At 38.1% G+C, this 19,852-nt stretch overlaps 1 pseudogene; it reads right to left on the bottom strand.

Annotated features, from left to right (window-relative positions):
- Nucleotides 1–10,395: 10,395 nt before the first annotated feature.
- On the bottom strand, nucleotides 10,396–11,377 carry LOC137013294 (probable G-protein coupled receptor 34; annotated as a pseudogene).
- Nucleotides 11,378–19,852: the final 8,475 nt, after the last annotated feature.

Here is a 19,852-nt window from a genome sequence, read left to right as displayed (position 1 = left end):
CCATTACTATCAGGTAGAACCCTGACTTGAGGTCCATCACCGAGAACCACCGAGACCCTCTAAGTGCAGAGAAGGATTCTTCTAGGTTAGGCAATGCGTAAGCATCCTTAATTGTTTGTAAATTAAGCCTCCTATAATCAACACATAGCCTCACATCACCATTCTTTTTCCGTACTACCACGATAGGAGATGAAAATGGAGACTCGGATTCTCGAATGATGCCTGCATCTAGGAGGGATTGTAAGTGTTTCCTGACAGCCTCATAATCTCGTGGATGTATAGGCCGAGAACGCTTTCTCACTTGAACCGGAATTCTAAAAGGAAATGTCTCTGGTAAGGAAATTAATCAATGAAAATTCCACCAGGTAAGGATGACACTGTTGGCTGCTCAATTAACGCAAACTGTTCATAACTGGCAGTTTTTTTGTTCACACAGCCCTCAAGGATTATTTTCTGGCCAGCAGGGACAACTTTTGGCTCATGGCTTTTCAGCCTTGCTATTTCAAAGTTACCACTTGAAATTTGTTGATGCCTCAACTGCAAAGTTTTGAGGATTTGAGCATAGCCGTAAAATGGAGTGCTTTTAGAAGAGTTAATATTACAGTGCTGCTCATATAGGGAATCAAGGGTGTTTGTCCCAATTATAACTGGTACAATGCCATTGGATCGTGTGTCTGGCACTATCAGAGCCAATGTATGCATCTGAGGTTCTGAGTTGACAAACTCTCTAGGGAACTGGATGTTGACCTCAACAAAACCAGTATATGGAACCTTTTGACCGTTGGCTCCTTCAATTTCCAGAACTTCACTCACAAGCTTAATGGAATGTTCAGAGAGGTGCTGATTATAGAATGACAGAGAAATCGTTGTGACCTGTGATCCAGTATCGATTAAACAATTGCAATCAACTCCTTTCAATTTCACATTAGCTGTGACTTTGCTTCCAATCAAAACTTTTGGGAGTACGATGTGATGAGCATGATGCTTATTAAGTTCTACATTCAATTTAGGCTTTTGATAGGAGCCTGTTTTTGACTTAGTTCCTGTCAGCTCCTCGACAGGAACTCCTCCTAGTTTAAAGGAGTGGTTGATTTTTGCTTAGCCACGCTTTCTTCCTTCTCCCAGACCTCTCTTTTCTTCTGTAGTTCTTTTCTCTTTGCTGAAACGAGTGCTGGGTTGGAAGGATTATCACAGCCACTAGCAATATGACCATCCTCACCACAGCGAAAGCAATACCATGGCTTTGGTCTTTTGCTTACCCCTGCAGTGTCTGCCGATGCTTGTTTCTTGGGTGTAGGATTCTCACTCGATTTAACTTTCTTCTCCTTTGTCAGTTTAACCTTTCCTGATACTTCTCTTTTAGAAGTGGTGAGAGCTGCAAGCTGGGCTTGAAGGCCAGCAATTTGTTTTTGAAGCTGATTCACCGTTAAAGAAGAACCATCAACTGGTTTATTCACATCAAAATCTGCTTCTGAAGTAAATGTGACTTGGGCATTGGACTGTGCTTTTGCTTTTGCAAACCCCAGGTGCTGCTTCATCCTGCTGTCCTTAGCTGCTATTCGGTCTTCTTCTGTCCTAAGCAACAACAGAAGCTGAGTGAAGGTAGGAGGATTATCCTTCTTTTGCTCAAGTTGCAGTGTGGCAATTATATTGTTGTTCCAGCATCCTCTACAAAATTGTTTAAGGAGCTGTCTGTTTGCATCACTGTCTGGAATGACTTTCTTTTTCAAAACAGTATTTAAAGCTATTTGTAGACGTTGCAAATAGCTAGATGGTTTCTCACCAGAGTTCTGATTGGTGTTTAGGAATTTTACAAAAAGCTCATCCCCATCCTCAACCGTTGCATAAGCTGAGTCAAGTAAATCCAGGTAAGCCTTCGGAGTAGCTTTGAGGCCTAATGGTTTGACCACATTAGCTGCGGGGGGTAACAGACTATCTACAATTTTCCTCACAAGTATCCCATCTGATAGGCTGGCATCAGTCATGTAAAACTCCAGACTGCTGCGCCATGTGTCATAATCAATTTCATGATTAGGGCAGGGAACTCTTCCTGAGAAAGGCTTTAGCCGGACAGCAGACTGGAGTTGTGTAGCTATCTCAGTGCTCTTCACTATATATTCTACAACTACATGCTGCACTTCAGGTGTACTCAGTTGGTCAGGAGATAGCTGAAAAGAATGCATAGTTCTCTCTGCAGATAAAATTGAAACTTTTGGCTCCTTATGAGGCTGTCCATAAGAAGATGAGTTTGGATTAGGGCAATAGTCAGGTTCTCGCTCTGCACCTACACAATACAGAGGTTCATGAGCTTATGAAAGCATTTCAACTGTCTCTTTGAGTGGTGAGGCTGGAACAAGTCCTTTGGGTATATTTGATCCAATAGTGGGCTCACACTTCCCAATAGATTCTGTGATTCTACCATGCTCTTCTTTGAGGACATCCTCAAAAGATTTACCACTCAGTTTAGCCAAGTTTTTCAGCTCAGACAGGAAAGTACTTGTGGCTACTGAACCTTTCTCACTACTGTAGACACTGGAAAGGCTTGCAATGTGGTGAATTACGTTAGGATTAGCAGTGCACTGAAAGGCAAGCTATGCTCAAGGGCCTCTACTGCGTCGCCATATGTATATTCTACAATGAATTGATTGATATGTTCTGAATCAGGAATTGTAATCTCAATTGACCTTGATATCGAACCAAATTGCTTAAGATAGTCAAAAACTTCCTCATCTACTTTAGTGCCACTCAACCCACTCACGATAACAGAATTTGGCACCTTGATATTCTCAGAATGAACTACCTCCATCTTCAAATGCAATACAATACAAGGTTGCAAGGCATTTAGAAATACACCTTTAGTCACATTCAGTTGTGGCTTCTTGTCATACAACAGATCCTCCTGGCTGGCTCGCCAAGTTTTTACGTGTAACCCTCCTATAGGTAAATACACAACTCTAGGTTCGTAAGAGGTTCAAACATTGCAACACAAATGAATGGACAGATTCACTGTAACAGTTTCAATGTATTTTTAGAGAGAAAATTATATTGTACATAGTCACAACAGAATGTAGCCTGCTTACAAATAAAATTAAATAAAAACCCTTTAAACTAACGTTGGTGTGTGTGTTTATCAGTGTATGTGTATTGTGCACGACCAGTGCACGATCTGTTTTTCAAAAATGGTCAGAAATCAAAAACGTCCTATGTATGTAAGACTCTTTGTTGGTAACAGTCCTACCAGGTAATGTTCTTCACAGTTTTGAGGTTCAAGTTCACACAAACTCTAGAAGATCCGGTTTGGGTGACTCGCCATCTAAGGTTTCACATCTCTCACAATCAACGAACAGAATCCTCTCCTTACTAAAGACCCGACCAAGATATGCAGGAAACCTGATTAAACTGATGAACAATCGATACCGCTCCACTGCGATCTCTCTACAATATATTTAACTTTTTTCTGATCAGCAGTACAATATGGTCTCACTCCCTCTACCCGACGTGATCTGTTTTTTTTTTAACTTGGATCGACACTGAGCCGATTCAACCAATGGACAATGCAGCAGGGCGGGACAAAGGCAATACAACAGAAATAAAAGTTTTTTTCTTAAACATTTTCATATTTTGTAACTGGGTTACATTTGCAATGTGTATACTAAGCTAAATGTCATAATGTGAACTCAAACATTTCTATCATATACTATGTATTAATTATCAAATTAGTCAAGGATTGAGTCATAAGCTGTACTGCTTTCTTATTGTATCTACAATTAAGAGTAACGTTAACCTTATTTCTGCATAAAAGAGACCATTGTGAGAGTGTTTGAGATTTTGTCTCAGGAGACAAGTGTGAGAAGCAGCAAAAGTCTCCATTTGATGTTAATGTAACCTTATTTATGTCTAGCAGAAACATTTGAGATGTTAACGTTTTTTTTTGTTTTTTTTTTCCTCCCCTTTGGGTAGCTTCTATCTTATTCATCTACATTTCAATCAAGCAAAATACATGCATTCTCATATTTGAAGTATAGTGTAGACAGAGTTTTGTTGCACAATGACTTAACAGAAGAAACCATGATGACCTATATTTACATGCATGCAAAATGGGTTGTACAAGATAAACTTTGCAATGTTAAATGAAGAAAAAAAGGTTATGCAACAACCATGAAGCACTGGTACACTAGTATTACATTTGTTAAAAAGAAAGCATTTATCTTTGCCTAAACATTTTACACTTGTCCAATACCTTGTTTGGAATAAGCACTGTACCAAAAGACAAAGCTGATACCTAAATAAAACATATAAGAGAATAATCTTGTCTTAGTATCCTGAGCTTAGAGAAAGCTCTGTCAGAACCATAGCCTTGTGGGCAGCACATCAGCATTGAGACACAGCAGCTTCTCAGACGGCACAAGTTTGAGTCCCAGCTAAAGGTACTTTCCTGCTCCTGTTCCCTTCTTGCCTCTCCCATTGTTTCCTGTCTCTCATCCTACGGTCCTGGGCTGGATTTCCCGAAACCTTTTTAACTTTAAGTCATTCTTAAATTATACCTAAAACTGTACCTTAACGTTAATATGTGTTTCCCAAAATGTTCTTAGTTAAGTAAGTCATACTTTCGTAAGGTTGGTCTGGACCACTCTTAGCTACCTGATCACTATTGACAGTCAATACGAATATAATTCTGAAGCTGTAATACACCCAGTGTTCAGTTAGGATAATGACAATGAATAAAATGCAAAGATTCACTGCTAAATTCAAATGTGCTTTAGCACTGATCTAGAGACAGTTGTGCGCTCTGCACTTGTCATGTATCACAACTATTCAATGTTTTTAACCTCATCAGGTTTATTTTAGGTTTCAGACATTTAAATGCACATTTGAATTAAGTAGGCTACTGCATAAAAAAAGACATTTATAGTTTGTTAAAATCAAATTCCATACACTGATGTCTACGGAAGCTGCAACAATAACCCTTTCAATCATATAATATGTCTTACAAGCTTAGAAAGAGCAACCTCTGAGCAATGAAATGGGAAAAAGACTGCATCAAGACAATAGAGTTGTTATAAGTTTCTTTCACCACTCTCTCAGATTTGACCCTTTTTTTTCCCAGATATTTCTTATGTCTCATTTCTGTCTACTCTTATTTCTCCTAAGCAAATTTAGGAGAAACATCTGAAACTCTATTGATACTAAAATGAGGGATATATGAGAATCACAACTAATGTGCTTAAGAAAAGCAACCACTAAGAAATACATCTTTCCTATGCGAAAATTGCTTGAACCACTGCAGTCACATGGACTATTTTTATGATGTCTTTACTACTTTTCTGGACAATGAATGTGGTAATTATGCATGTCCTGGTTGGTCACTAGAGGGCACTCCAACCCTGACTGTTCCACACCACACTTTTGACTGCATTTCCCATAACCCATTTCCCGGACTCATTATCCCATTCAATGCACCCAGCTGTTTTGTGTTTGTTCATTAGTGTCTGTCTATTTATACCTAGTTTGTTTCTGCTTTTGTTATGGAAGTTTCATTTATGTCACTAGTTTCTCTGTCTGGTTTTCTTGTTTTGTATGGACTGCTTCTGTGGATTTTGACCCTTGCCTGTATGGATTACGTTTTTGGATTACCCCATTAAAGCTGCATTTGGATCTTACCTTCTCGTCTTTGTGCATTACGTGACAGAGAGCTTCAGAATCTTTAGCTAAGGAGAAAAATCTGAGCACAGTGTGCGATGTTACTGAGGTCTCTTCTAAAAATTCAGAAAAGACAAGAATGAGAGCTCCTGAGTCTCGCTGAGGAGAAATGTCTCAGCACAATGTGTGATGTTACTGAGATCTTTACTAAAACTTTAAGAGGAGACACATGTTAGAGATACAGAGTCTCTAGCTGAGCAGAAAAGACTGAGCACAGTGTGTGATGTTATGGAGATCTCTTCTAAAACTTTAAAAGAGACCATTGTGAGAGTGTTTGAGATTTTGTCTCAGGAGACAAGTGTGAGAAGCAGCAAAAGTCTCCGTTTGATGTTAATGATGTTGAACCACTGCAGTCACATGGACTATTTTTATGATGTCTTTACTACTTTTCTGGACAATGAATGTGGTAATTATGGTGCTTTCTATGGGGGATAAAAAAAAAATAAAAAAAAAACCTTTTGGATTTCATCAAAAATATCTTCATTTGTGTTCTGAAAATGAACGAAGGTCTTACTGTTGTGGAATGACATGAGGGTGAGTAACTTATTTTTGGGTGAACTAGCCCTTTGAGTGGAAAATTATCTGAACTCAAGTCACCAATAGGATCTTGAAAGTCACCCACACACTGCAGAAAAAAAAAAGAAAAAAAAACATTCTCATCAGCTCATCATCACAGTTTACAAATCTGTTGAACAGAAACAAGTGACAATTTTGTTAACAATACAATATTTATTACATTTACAATAATAATGACTTTGTGTACATACACAGTAATGCATTTTATAACAAAAAAAAAATGCACTAGTTTGTAGTATTTGTCTGGTTACTAATGCAGTGTGCAGCATGGCTAATTTCTTAATAGTTTTTAGTTACTTATCAACAAAATCAAATAATTTGTTTAAATAAAAAGTGCAAATATCCTTTAATCAACATTTAATATTTCCAAACATTACTTTCATGTTTAAAAATAAAGTTAGTGGTTAACACATACACGTTTATCACCATAAGCGTGGGTGACACTCATGACACAACAGTACTCATGTCAACCACATGGGATCTTTGTCATAAAGGAAAACCATAACTTTACAAAAGGTATTTTTTTTTTTTGACATACTAAACTTGCACAAATTGTAATGCTCTCAAAAAATAATAATACTAATACTAGTAATAATAAAGAGATGTAAAAAAAAATGTTGCTTGACATCCTCAAAAACTAAAAATATGATAAATTAACAAAAATATGACCCACTACAAGTTCACTTGCAATGAGGATAATCAATGAGGATGTTTTTAATTTGTGGCTGCTGAAAACATAAAAGCATTGAAATTTGGCATTTAGAAATAATAATAATAATAATAATAATAATAATAATAATAATAAATCATTTTCCTACATATTGTTAATAACTGTATATGCTGGGCCTGTGGCCTGTGCAGTTTCATACATAAATCCATGTTTAATTTTAGAGAAACCATTTTGTTTTTGTTTTTGGGACCACCACAAAATCTGGATCAAAGCAAAGCTGTTTGAGAACCACAGCTTTAGTGCAAATGCTACAGCTACATATTCAGTATTTACAGAAACACAAGACATGCTTAAATACACTTACACTACCAGTCAGAGCTTTAGAATTTTAAAATGAGCCATACTACGAATGTTGCAGACAATGTCTTTTGATCATATGAAACAAATTCAGTCATGTGTGCCCAAACTGTCAACCAATAATGTACTGTGAGATAAAATAATTTGGATAAACCTGTGTCGTCCTGGTATTTTGACACAATGATGGGTTAATCATGTGATGTACCATGGTGTCTCAGGCTGTGGCTCACTGGGTTCCCCCCAAAGGCAAAGGATTCACTGAGACCTGCAAGCTGGACTGGAAGGAAAACACAACTTGATTATCAGTAAATTTAATATCCATGTTCAATTTATGCATCAAATCACGTCCCAATTAATTAATTAGAGCTCCTGGTATAATTGTAAATTTATGAAAAATGGTTTGAATCCAGGAGCTCTTACTTCTAAAAGAGGCTTAATGGGACATGCAATGTCAATTCCTGATATATCCACAGAGTTAACTACTTGATGTCACATCTGCTCCAGAATCCAAAAGGAACGTCTGTGGCTGACCATGCACCATCAATGTAATTTAAGGTAAATCTTCACCATGGTTAGAAAAAGTTAGGGTCATCATTGATAAGTCGGAACTGACACTCTGGCTCCCCTGATTGTTGGTTATTGTGCCCTGTAGTGGGATAAGTGGCTTCTGGTGGTTTATTTCTCTGTTGCTGTGGCTTCACCCATTGCTTTCTCTATTGGTGACCTTTTAATGCCCTACAATCTCAGCGTATATGACCCTCTCGACTACAGTAATAGCGGACTACTGCTGAGTTTTTGTTTTTTTGTTTTTTGCTGGGTCAAGGGTAGTTTTACTTCTGCTTTTTGTTTCATGCACTTTCCCTTTAGGTTTCTGTTATGCACCTATGCATTTGACTAAGAAAGCTCTCAGTTCCTTAAAAAAAAAAAAGGTATCATGGTTTTCAGGCTCTTCCCAGTAATAAACATGGAAGGAGATGCCTCAGTGACATCTTCCAACGTTCTTAACAGAACTGCTCTGTAATCTGCCCATATAAAGTGAGCATATTTTGTATGCGTTTGCAGAACAGTCACGAATTTACCAGGGTTCTGAGGAGAAGGTAGGCTTTTGAATGAGTGAATGAGGCATTTATATAGCGCTTTCATATGTACAACTGTACACCCAAAGCGCTTTCCAATCATATCAGGGGTCTCTCCTCATCCACCACCATTGTGCAGCATCCACTTGGATGATGCGACGGCAGCCACAGTGCAACGGCGCCAGTACGCTCACCACACACCAGCTGAAGGTGGAGAGGAGAGAGAGTGAAAGAGCCAATTCAATGCATGGGGATTATTAGGAGGCCATGATTAGTATGGGCCTATGGAGGGAATTTGGCCAGGACACCGGGGTTACACCCCTACTCTTTACGAGAAGTGCCATGGGATTTTTAATGACCACAGAGAGTCAGGACCTCGGTTTAACGTCTCATCCGAAGGACGGTGCTTGTTACAGTACAGTGTCCCCGTCACTATACTGGGGCATTAGGACCCACACAGACCACAGGGTGAGCACCCCCTGCTGGCCTTACTAACACCTCTTCCAGCAGCTACCTGGTTTTCCCAGGAGGTCTCCCATCCAGGTACTAACCAGGCTCAGCCCTGCTTAGCTTCAGTGGGCAACCGGTCTTGGGCTACAGGGTGTTACATATTGATTCCATGTCAGACATTTTCAGTGGTTTCATAGATATTGCATTTCCAGCTCTTAGCTACACCATTGCATTCAGGCTTGATGCCTCAGTTTCACTTCACTTCCCCCTTTTTTTTTATAATTTCAAATTATTTTGCAATGTTTTAGATTACGTCACAGACGGCGCAGAGGGTTTTATGATTATTTCTAAAAAATAAAATCAACTGTTTAAGATTTCATGCCTCATTTTGCTCTGACTATCCCACCATATTACTGACGTATGGTACAGCATACAATCCCTGATTATTTCTAAACATGAATGGTAGTGGTCACGAAATTGAACCCTCCATCTTCCACTTTAATGTGTTAGTAATTGATTTCAGTATTAGTAAGAGTGTGCAGATTTTTCTGTACTTAATTGCCCAACCGCAACTGCTGGACATGTATCATATTGTGACTGTGGTTGATGGTCCTATGTTAGGCTCACAAAAGACTTTTCGTCCTGATCGCCTCTATATCACCTTTTGTTTGGGTGTTTTCATCAAATTTGGGCTCTCGCCAAATTAGTCCAGCTCTCGCCAAACTGAATTCGGGTCGCCCCTAGAACACCTTTTATGTCACAATATATCAACATGCAATAGCAATTGAAATTATTTCATCAATATCAGATATGAAAAAAGGGGGAAAAAGGTAAAAATTACGAAATAGAGTACACACTGCTGTGATCCGAAATTACAGTGTGATTAGTACTGTACTTCCAACCACCCCAGTTAATAGCTAATCAAAGCTACTGTTACCAGCCATAGTGTAACAACAGTGGAAAATGAATTCCAGTAGCTAGTAATTAAAAAAAATCTCGTATTTTTATGAGATGTTTTAATAGGATCCTACAGGGGCAAATGCATATTTTTCCTTCAAGAAATATCCAAAAACTCTTACCGTAGGTCCGCCAATCAATGGCACGCATTTCTCTTTTCAGAGTTCTTTAGGGAGAATCCCCCCTTTTGTGGACGGGCCCCCAGACTGAGATGAAATAATTTGGAGATCAAATACTTCGAGAAGATCTTTTTGGTTTGAGTGATCTAGCACAGAAAAGCAGGTATACCTGGGTACAAAAGACTAGACAGACACATAAAGTGCAGTTCAATCATGGCACACAGTTTATTTTCCAGGGGTACATTATATAAGAAGAATATAAGAAGTGAAACTGACAGCTCAGTAACTAAAGTACAAAAAAGGTAAGGACTGCAGCGTTTTAGGATGTACAGAGAAAGATCACATGATGTATGAAGGAGACAGAGGCACATGATGTTCTTAGAATCTCACATGTACTTAATTTAAGACGTAATATTTCAGTTTGTTGAATCTACTAAATTTGATTAATTTAGTCATCAAAAGTCACAAATGGAAAAGTCATCCATTAAGACTAAATTTCAGTGAGTGAGCGGTTTATGCTGATTCTCCTTCTGTTTAAAGCATGCATGTTTTTAAACTTGCCCTGAATGGCACAGAGTATGGTTTTCCTGTACGCACTGGATAAGAAGTAATAGAAAATTGGGTCCAGACAACTATTTAGAGCAGACAGTAGCAAAGTACTCTCATTTAAGATGTGCAACAGTTGTTGGCTATGAAGATCCCCGATCACATTCATCTGAGCCAGAATGTATGGGATTCGTATCACATGGTAAGGCAAGAAACACAAAGTAAAAATGGACTGTACCAAGAAAGTCTTAACGATGACCCTCTTTTTGCGACTGTGCTTTAGGGTCACCATTACCCATGGATATAGTCCTGAGTTTATTAGTGATCTTCACATAAAAACAAAGAAAGGCCACATAAAAAACAAGGAAGAGCACCATTGTTGTCAGGTTAATGATCCCACCGACGGTCCCCTTGCTGTGGAAGTGGAAGCAAACTTTGTCGCACGGATGTTTCAGGCTGTTGCTTGTCAAAAAGGGGATCATTCCAGAAATGAGGACTACCCAGACGATGTAGCTTGCCATGTGGCTCCACTTGGTCTTTTGGATGCTGAACACCCAAACAGGCTTGATGATTTTCAAGTAGCGATCCAGACTGATGAGGCTGAGGAACAGGATGCTGGAATACATGTTCAAGTAGAAGAAGATGCCCACCACCTTGCACAAGTAGAAGGGACCTACTTTGTTGTGGTAGTAAACCCGGACAGGCAAACACAAGACCAGCATAGTGTCTGCCATGGTAAGGTGTCGCATGTATACGGCCATGGAAGAGTCTGTATGCCGCCGAAGGAAAAATATGTAAAGGGTGACGGTGTTGCACAGCAGACCGATGCAAAAGATGAAAATGTAGCCAATGGGCAAGAAGGGTGAAAGTATGCCATCATGAATCTTGCAGGATTCGTTTGTGGTTAAATTGCCTTCCTGCAACATTGTGACAGCCAAAAAATTGGTGTACACTTGCCGTCCACTGCTTCTTAAAAAATCTTGACACACAGAGATATTTGGTGGTCTTATTGGAGCATAGGGGAAAATGGTCAAAGAATAGTCTGTATTTTGACAGGTTCTTACTTGATCTTTCCTACAACTTGTTGAATTGCTATTGGAAAAATGTAAAGATTCCAAGAAAAGAAGAGCACTCTTACCTGTGTGAGTAGTTTGCTTGCTCTTGAGCGAGTGACTAAGTCCATGTCTGTTCAGAAACTACAGCACCTATGCAGGAAATTCTGCCTGTATGTGACGTCAGACCTGGTTGCTGTGGTTGATGATGCTATTAACCCCAGCAGATATGCAGATGTCAGTGAAAATGACAAAGTAAATGACAAAGGTTTTCTGTGATGGATAGGTTTAGGGGTGTGTGTTTTAGTTTTAGATATTTTATTTTTTCCCAAGCACATTTTACCAATTCCAAACCACATCAATCTTAAGTACTATTATGTTTGTATTTATAAATTATATTATTGTCAAGGAAAGCTGGAAGTGAAAACACCTTATATTCAGGTGTGCATACTTATTAGGCAGATTTTCTTTTACAAATAAAATGAGCCAAAAAAAAGAGATTTAACTCAGACTGAAATGTCAAAAATTATTAAATGCCCTTGATAAGAATGCAATACTAATGCAATATTAGAAATTGCAAATTTAAAGCATGACCACTGGACAGCAAAATTCTCGTTGGGTCAGCAGGGTCAAACAAAAAAAGGCATAGAAGAAAAGACACATATTAACTGCAAAATAATTAATAAGTAAGGTTACAGAATTAAGTATGAAAACATCAGGAACCCTTTAGTCTCCAGCACCACCACTTTCAAGAACTGTAACCTACCTGGAGTCTCCAGAAGTGCAAGGTGTCAGGATCTCAGAGACTTAGGTTAGGCAAAGAATCCTAAAAATATGACCCCCACTTAATAAGACTTTTTTTTTTTTTAAATAGGCTTTATAGACAGATTGAGATTGACTCTTAAGGACCAGTACCACATCCTCTTGTACCACTGTTTGGAGAATTTGTACTGATGTACTGTTTGTACATCAAACATTCCGTACATTGTATTCTGTACTGTGCAAGACGACCAGCAGATGGCACCATAGACAATGAATTTGACAAAAAAAAAAAAAAAACACATTTGTTTTTTATATTATATTATATTATATTGTGTGTGTGTGTGTGTGTGTGTGTGTGTGTGTGTGTGTGTGTGTGTATGAAATGTTATTTTACCAGTGCCACATCATATAAATAATAATCCTAAACCATTGTCATATACTTATGAGCACTCACTTTTAAACAATTGACATGACAGTACAATATTTTGTACAACATAAAACAATTAAATCAGGAATAAATATCTGGACCATTATATTATATTATAATTATATTATATTATAGTATATTATATTCAAGCTTCAGAAAACATACGCACACTATAAAAGTATAAAAGTGGTCCATACAAGCTATACAGTTCTGTAAAAATATGAATAATTTTAACAAAATAAGAGATCATACAAAATGCATATCATTTTTTTATTATTATTTAGTACTGTCCTGAGTAAGTCCTGAATATTTTACATAAAAGAGGTTTGCATGTAGTCCACAAGACTGAATTTATTAAAATAACCCTGTTCAAAAGTTTGGGAATCATTGCTTCTGAATACTGTGTGTTGAACCATACCTGGATGAACGGTCTAAGTTTTTTGTTTTGTGATGAATCTTTTGGATGTTCAGGAGTCCCTTGTTTGTTCTGAGCAGTTAAACTGAACTATTTTTCATAAAAACCACACAGAGTATAAAGAAGCAATAGTTCCCAAACTTTTGAACAGGGTCATTAATAAATTCATTATTTATTTTTTTTGTCTTGTGGACTAGACGTAAACATCTTTTACGTAAACCATCTTACTCAGGACTAAATTAATAAAAATAAAAAAATAGCATGCATTTTGTATCTCTCTTATTTTGTTAAAATTATTCACATTTTCACAGATTCTGCAAGTGGTTCCCATACTTTTTCATGCAACTGTAAGTAACATCGTCTGACAAAAAGACCAAAATGAAAAAAAAAATAAATAAAAATTCACAGCTAAGTCATTTTTAAAGCTTGAAAGCTTCAGTACCTGTTCATTATACTTTAATACAGGTTCCACAGAAGATAATGACAGAATGTCATTGATGGGGGAATGAATGGGGGGGATGTTTAGCGATCAAGGAATGAGCAGCTCACTCTCGGAAACTGTAACTCTGCAACTATGAAAGTTCATATGTGCAAATGCACTGGTGACCTCTCACTTCATGTAACCACATCAGGATCAAAAGAAACACTGACTGTCTGATCAGTCAAGTCTTTCACAGATACTTTGTTTTATAGTCCCACTGAAGAGCCTTGAAACGTGTATTATTCAGTTTGTTGACGTAATTTCCACTGAAAGAGAAAGACAAGGCGGCACATATCGAACAGCTCCTCATCTTTTTAAAATGGCCAATAGTGTTTCGTTTCACCACTTGGCCTTAGTGTCACAGGAAGTCACAGAGACGAACAGGCAAGATCCATTTGCAGCAATTTAATGGTGTAATCCAAAGCGTAAATCCAGAAACAGGCAAGGGTCAAAATCCACAGTAACAGTCCGTACACAAAAAAATAAAAAACACAAAGAAACCAGGAACATCTATAAAGACACCATAACAAAAGAAGAGACAAACCAGGTATGAATAGACAGACACTAATGAACAAACACAAAACAGCTGGGTGCAATGAAACATGATAATGAGTCCGGGAAGTGAGTTATGGGTAATGAAGTCCAACAGTGAAACCAAGAGTCCGGGTTGGAGTGCCCTCTAGCGGCTGATTAGGGCACTCCCACTAGTGATCATGACACTTAGTCTTTGAGTGCATTAAAGCCACAGTTTCCTCCTAATCTCTAACCGTTTCTCCTCTTAATCTCCCCCATATCGCTTTAAAATATAGCATTCTGTGCAGAATTCAAATGGGTCTGATATGTTTTGTAGTGTGCAATGACTTACGCATTTGATCTGCTCTGTGTCGTTGTGTCTCTGGACCGGAGCAGACTGTGTGCACACTGCGGCGGTTCGCGTAACACTAATGTGAAACTAGATGTCATTCCCCCCAGTGGAATGCATATTTACACTGTCTGAATCATTCACTATCCTCTATATTGTACTATGTGCCATTCACCATGTAGAAAATAGTAAATGTGAGAACAAGTGACCGGTTTTAGATGCAGCTTCAGTGTCAATTTATAATGTAGGGGGTGGGATTTTAGATATAGAGACCATTTGATTGGACAAAAAATCTTATGAGAAGCTGAGGTGCAGAGTGATGTCATCAAAATCATTGATCCATATTGGCGGAAGTGAGGATGATTTCACACCTGTGTAACAAATTAGCTCAAATGGGTGAATATATATGGTCTAGAATTAGTTGTAGTTTTAGAATTAACTGAAAAAGGAAACTGCAGGTTTTGTCCGCCAAAACTTAAGTCGGACGATCTTTTATCAACTTCTTCTGGCCAAGAGGAATAATCTTCTATCCTAGCACCAGTAGTACAAAGCATATAGCTAGCAAAATCAGATACGTTAATGTGACTTGGTTAATTCAGAGCATCAACAGAGACAATAAAACGTGAATATAATGAATTTAATATATGAAACTATGAATACATATGACTAACTCTAAGCAAAGAATACATGTATATAGAATAAACAAAAGTAAAGTCAGGAAAAACAGGGATGATCAAAGAAAGGCAATTTACAAACAGTTAAACGTTTGAGAGCCAACAAGGAATCACATCAGACAATGTATGATTAAAACGCATCAGAAGAAATGGCTTTATACTTGCATAAGTAATATTGGGTGCTGTGGTTAATGCGCCGTTCTGCAGAAGTTTCAGTGAGTTCGAGCTGGAGCGTCCGATGGGTCTTTCCCCAGGTCAAATCATCAGCAGGATTTTCAAACGGAGTTTAACTTGAAAGTAAAATGGCCAGAAAATAAGAAAAGAAGAATCAATCTCGTCCAAAGATAATGAAGACTGACAATGAATGAGTGTGTGTTGATCTGTTATGTAGGTGAATTGTTCACACCTACTTGGGATGAACTGGCCAATAGCTAGTCTGGATTCTTGAAGCGGGAAAATCCTTTGTGTGCTTTTACGACTTAATTTGCCTGATTTACGAAGTGTCAGATCTGAGTAGGTTTTCTCAAAAGTACTTTAAAAATAAAATAATGCATTTTACCGTAACATAACACCTATAGTTGGTTAAGACATCCGTAGAGGATTAAAACAAGACCAAACACGATATAGTGAGAATACATTAACTCAGCGATATATCCTTACACTTGAATATAAACATTTAGAGTTTAACTAACACAATTAAAAATCGTGACTAATGCTTACATGACAGGGGAAAATGCATACACACAGGGAAACATTTTGGAATAGTCATATTTTAGGTTTAAATGCAGAGAAAGTCTCTAAGTGTGTGCATGTGTGTATTGGTGATCGTCTGGCCACACAAAGAATGTGCCTAGTTTGGGAAATTTGATCTGACTTGATTAAGATCTTTGTGAAGTCAAAGGGGGAGGTCAGTGGTCGCCTGTTTACCATCGACACAGGGCAACAAACGTGTCAAGTGTTTTGTAAAAGTCAGCCAGGCCAGAGCCAACGTGAGATTTACATAAGAAGTTCAAGAGGCTAAAAGCTTTCTCAAAATTTAAAGTTGGTTTGATAATGTGTAATAATTTGATAATCTAAACACAATCCACCGTGCCATCTGCAGATGCCAACTAAAGCTCTATTCATGCAAAAAGGAAGCCACGTGTGAACATGGCTCATTTAAAATGGACTGTTTCAAAGTGGAAAAGTGTTCTAAGATCAGACGAGTCCAAATTTGACAATCTTGTTGGAAATCATGGACGCAGTGTCCTCCGAGCTAAAGAGGAGGAAGACCTTCCAGCGTATTATCAGCATTCAGTTCAAAAGCCAGCATCTCTGATGGTATGGGGGGTGCAAAAGTGCATAAGGTATGGAATGGTTTTGGAAGGCACTATGAATGTATATAAAGGTTTTAGAGCAACATATGCTCCCCTCCAGATGACATCTATTTCAGGGAAAGCCTTATGTATTTCAGCAGGACAATGCAAAACCTCATACTGCAGGTATTACATCGGCATGGCTTTGTTGTAGAAGAGTCCGGGTGCTGAATTGGCCTGCCTGCAGTCCAGAGCTTTCACCTATAGAGAAAAATATGTCAAAGACGACCACAAACTCTTCAGCAGCTGGAAACCCATATCAGGCAAGAATGGGACCAAATCCAACACCGAAACTCCAGAAACTCTTAACCTCGATGCCCAGACGTCTTCAAGCTGTTTTGAAAAGAAGAGGAGATGCTACACCATGGTAAACATGCCCCCGTCCCAACTATTTTGAGACCTATAGCAGGCATCAAATTTTAAATGAGCTCATTTTGTGCATAAAATTTTAAAATTTCTCAGTTTAAACATTTATGTTATCTATGTTCTATTGTGAATAAAATATTGGCTCATGTGATTTGAAAGTCTTTTAGTTTTCATTTTATTCAAATTTAAAAAACGTCCATTTATGGAATTCGGGTTGTACTTTGTTTGAGCTGACCAGCCAGCTATGGTAGTGTTCAATGATTTTCTAATATGCATTTCTAATTACAGAAGTACAAATATTAAATTGTACAAAAGGAAGCGCAGGCAGTCAGACTATTCAAAATTTGAAGTTATTTTTGGAAAACTTAGACGCCATGTCATCCGGACTAAAGAGGACAAGGACAACCCAAGTTGTTATCAGCGCTCAGTTCAGAAGCCTGCATCTCTGATGGTATGGGGGTGCATGAGTGCGTGTGGCATGGGCAGCTTACACATCTGGAAAGGCACCATCAATGCTGAAAGGTATATCCAAGTTCTAGAACAACATATGCTCCCATCCAGATGTCGTCTCTTTCAGGGAAGACCTTGCATTTTCCAACATGACGATGCCAGACCACATACTGCATCAATTACAACATCATGGCTGCGTAGAAGAAGGATCCGGGTACTGAAATGGCCAGCCTGCAGTCCAGATCTTTCACCCATAGAAAACATTTGGCGCATCATAAAGAGGAAGATACGACAAAGAAGACCTAAGACAGTTGAGCAACTAGAAGCCTGTATTAGACAAGAATGGGACAACATTCCTGTTCCTAAACTTGAGCAACTTGTCTCCTCAGTCCCCAGACATTTGCAGACTGTTATAAAAAGAAGAGGGGATGCCACACAGTGGTAAACATGGGCTTGAATAAAATATTGAAATTTGAAACTTCCACATCAGTGCATTCTGTTTTTATTCACAATTTGTACAACGTGAACAGCATCAGCCAATACTGAGCCGGCGTTCTAACGTAGTACACAGAAGATCTGCACTGTCTATACAACATAAACCGCATAGGAGAATTACGGGAGAGACAAATTTGTTGAATAAAGTTGTTATTTTTGTTTGTTTTTGTGCACAAAAAGTATTCTCGTCACTTCATAACATTAAGGTTGAACCACTATAGTTACATTGACTATTGTAACAATGTTTTTACTACTTTTCTGGATAATGAATGTGGTAATTATTGTGCTTTCTGTAGGGGATAAAAAAACCTAATCTTTTGTATTTCATCAAAAATATCTTCATTTGTGACCAGTCACGGAAAGTAGGGACACAAGTCGGTTCTGGGGCATTTTGAGTTATTCACAGATTCTGAAAGTGTAGTCTCCAAGCTTTCCAACGATGTGTGACACATGGAAATCTGATAATATTTGGAGAAGTTAGGCACTTAAGAAAGCTCTATAGGGAGAAAAACGCCTCTAAAGTTGCAGTTCTCGCCTGTTCTCACCTGCTGGGAGTGACAATAGGGCTCATTTACATCTCATTTAGATAAGCCATACCCCCTGTAAAGCTGCATGGACCGAATACTATTAATAATAAAGGTTAATGTGCATTGTAAATGTCAGTAATTTATCTTTTTTGACTTTTATAAAAATGATTTAGAGGCTGAAATATGTGACTTTTTTTGTCAAAACTCTATTTGAAGTTGTGCATTGTGATATGATGTTTCAAGACACTCCTTTAAAATCTGCCCATCATTTTTAATGTTATTATTTTAATGTTTATGTAAAGAAAAAGTACATATTGATGCTAATTGTATTTGTTATTTGCTGGTTTTCCACATAAAACTTGGTGAATTGACTTTTTGAACAGGATTCTGTGACAACCGTGATCATTTTGGTCACAATAATCATGAAATGAAATTTTCTCACATGAGAAGCCTGTTAAAGAAGAATAAGCAATCCAGGAACTAAATGGACTAACAGAGGCCAGAGGTCGCTAACTATGGCTATTCAAAACACTTTTCAAGACAATAAATACACGATTGAGACGATGTATGCATGTATTGACTGAATTTGCATCTGAATAGCGCTCCCTCCGTGGGCGTGGCCGCATTAACGGATAATGAGCTGAATCACAGACTTCTGACATGGCTCTCTTTTCATACAGATTAGTTACATAAACAAAGAAGGTTTGTTTTCGATTTGACTGACACGTTTTAAAACTTGACATTTCAACGTTTTTTCAGACATAAGTATAATTTTTTTATGATTAGTATTCACTAAGTTACAGTTCATTTTCTGAGAACTATCAGATTGGACTTCGTTCAGAGGGAGATGAGAGATCACGCATCATGTTAGTTTTCTTTATTTTTCAAAAAGCACAACATTTTGTTTTTACTCTGAGTGTACACAAATAAAAGAAAACATTCTATAGTTTCAATTGATATATTACTTATGTCTCTATGACAAAAAATGACGGAGTATTTTAAGTCTGTTTTGCTGCAATGTGAAAAAAATCCTGAAAAATGCGCCGGCGCGTTACCCGACTCCAGAGAGGTAATGTCTTATTATGCCGCTTTCATCGTCGCTCAGATCGTCTTCAGAATCAGTGAGCGCTTGTTCATAAGAATCCGGCTTGTCGAAGAAGTACTTCAAAAAATTTTCGGTGTAACGGCCACGGTTCTTCATTGAATTTTGATATCAGCTAGAACCGGCCAGAGCGCTGCATAATAAGTAGCCACGCTTCCCAGTATGGAAATACACACAGACAATGACACGCCCCTACTGCGTGCTAGAATCTCCGAAAAACAAGCCGATTTCAACCTCAAAATGTACGCTTTTAAATATACCAATACTGCTATCTCAAACATGGAAAGGCTTCTTCATGATCTCAACTAATATATTCTGCAAAAAAACGAAAATCACCCATTTAAAAAAAAATGTTTCTTTCTCATTTTGCTCGAGAGTTGTGCTGCCGACTTGTGTCCCTGGTTTCCGTGACGGGTCACATTTGTGTTCTGAA

This window comes from Chanodichthys erythropterus, chromosome 22, assembly GCF_024489055.1.
Source record: "Chanodichthys erythropterus isolate Z2021 chromosome 22, ASM2448905v1, whole genome shotgun sequence".
Lineage (NCBI taxonomy): Eukaryota > Metazoa > Chordata > Actinopteri > Cypriniformes > Xenocyprididae > Chanodichthys > Chanodichthys erythropterus.
Note: the sequence above shows the minus strand (reverse complement) of the source record. Positions and strands in the feature narration are given on the sequence as shown.